Source organism: Octopus bimaculoides, chromosome 17 (genome assembly GCF_001194135.2).
Source record: "Octopus bimaculoides isolate UCB-OBI-ISO-001 chromosome 17, ASM119413v2, whole genome shotgun sequence".
In the NCBI taxonomy this organism is placed as follows: Eukaryota; Metazoa; Mollusca; class Cephalopoda; order Octopoda; family Octopodidae; genus Octopus; species Octopus bimaculoides.
In genome coordinates, this window is record NC_068997.1 from 53,190,689 (window position 1) to 53,192,914 (window position 2,226).

The following is a 2,226-nucleotide window of genomic DNA, read 5'->3' on the forward strand; positions in this document are numbered from 1 at the left end:
AGATCACATAGACAGTATTTTACGTAGGATATGGGCAGTTCCCATGAGCACTATCTTTTGAACTTCAGCCATTTTGGGGTTTCCTGGTATCTGAGCTAGGTAGTAATCAGCCCGTTTCGCTGTCATTCCCAGGGCACCTATGACAATAGGTATTGTTTTAGTCTTCAAGTTCCACATTTTGCTAATTTCTATTTCAAGATCTTTATATTTGCTCAGTTTGTTATTATTATTATTATTATTATTATTATTATTATTATTATTATTATTATTATTATTATTATTATTATTATTATTATCGTACGTTGAACTTGCGATACAACAGTATCTTAGAAGTTTCGTCTAGGTCAACCATTATTGGACAAATATAAGAATATTTTTATGAAGATAAATATAAACGAATTTAAAATGTGAGGCAATTAATGAGGAATTTATTTTCTCAGTCCCAATGTATTGGGAGCTTTCTATATTTCAGGAAATTTGATATTTAAAAGAGTAATTTTAGTAAGTATTTCCTTCATTATTTGCAACTGATATAGTCTCGTGAAGGAGCATGTTTTAATGGCTGCACCGCTTTACAGCTGACGGTCACAATATTGTAGCTTCCATTATTTGCCAGTGCAACACATTGCGACCATATTTATCTCGGTTTGCCTTTTCTGCCAGATTAAAAGATGTATCAACTTCTTAGCTTGCAGTCGCCATGTTATTAGTAACTTTTCCATGACTAACAGGCCTTTGATATTCACAAGGAATTTATCATAAAGTTGGAATCCTTCTTCTGTCTTTCCAGTCCTCGCTAAATTGTTCAGGCCCTCTTTCCTCATCACAAGACCAAAAAATCTCATTTGCTTCGCCCTTGTCTCACGAAGCTGTTTGCTATTTACCGCAGCCCGATTCGTTCCTTCTTCCTTAGATACTTTGTCTGTCCATGCTATCGTTCATATTCTCCTTATGAACTAGTCTTCACAGCTCTCCAAGACTGAAGTGAAAAGAAGCAGAGGAAAGAGAAAGATGATATGGATGTCAAGTTTGAGGAATTGGTTGGAAGGAAGAGGCATTAAACATCAGGAAATGGAAACTGTTACAGAAAACAAAGAACAGAGAATTGCGGCGGGACATGAACGCCTATGACTTATAATCCGGATATGGCATCGATTATGAAAAAAAGAAGACATTGCATTTATATAAAGAAGAATCTTTCTTTTGATCTTTTACTATAAAAAAGTTTGGAGACAAATGTTTTATAGAGCAAGGAGTGACTGCGTGATAAGTAGCTTGCATACGAATCACATGGTTCTGGGTTCAGTCCCACTGCGTAGCACCTTGGGTAAGTGTCTTCTACTATAGCCTCGAGCCGACCAAAGCCTTGTGAGTGGATTTGGTAGACACAAACTGAAAGAAGCCCGTCGTATATATATATATATATGTGTGTGTGTGTGTGTGTGTGTGTGTGTGTGTGTATGTGTGTGTGTAAGAGTATTTGTATGTCTGTGTTTGTCCCCCCCATCATCGCTTGACAACCGATGCTGGTGTGTTTACGTCCCTGTAACTTAGCGGTTCGGCAAAAAGAGACCAATAGAATAAGTACTACGCTTGCAAAGAAGTCCTGGGTGTCGATTTCTTCGACTAAAGGTGGTGCTCCAGCATGGCTGCAGTCAAATGACTAAAGAATAAAACAATGTTCTCTTTTTTTTATTTTAAGATTTCTGATATAATACTCTTTGCCATTGTCTATGCGGCAAATTTGTATTGTTGTGAAGCTTCCAATATGGCGAAATTTCTTTCAGCGTATCTTCCCACGGCAAAAAAAATTTGCGGTGAATATTTTGGACACGGTTTGCTGCAGAGTAAACTGGATCAACGTGAAACGAAATGCCTACTTCAAAGACGTTACTCGTTGCTCCGCTCAGAAATTGAACTCGTGATCTCATGGCCGTGAGTCAAACATCTTCACCACTAGGCCAATCACCTCCACATAAAGAAAAAAAAGATCTAAGTGTATTAAAGTTGAGTGAAGTTGAATGGTTGAGTGGTATGGAGGTAAGTGAAGGTGAGTGGGGTGGTACGGAGTGAGGATCTGTGGAGTAACGGAGTTGGCTCGAGACTGAGTGTGAGTGTGTGTGTGTGTGTGTGTGTGTGTGTAAGTAGGTGTGTGAGTGAGTAAAAAGAGTTGAAAAGAAATGGAATGAAAGACAGATAATTATAGAGCAATTATGTGATGCCAGT

General features: G+C 38.1%; 1 long non-coding RNA gene across 1 annotated transcript in view; it reads right to left on the reverse strand.

Annotated features, from left to right (window-relative positions):
- Positions 1-459: 459 nt before the first annotated feature.
- The window catches only part of LOC128249719 (uncharacterized), a 67,610-nt gene continuing 65,843 nt past the window's right edge, over positions 460-2,226 (reverse strand). Inside the window, exon 3 of the long non-coding RNA XR_008265829.1 lies at positions 460-979. This is a non-coding gene — a long non-coding RNA (uncharacterized LOC128249719). The remainder of the gene's footprint in view (positions 980-2,226) is intronic.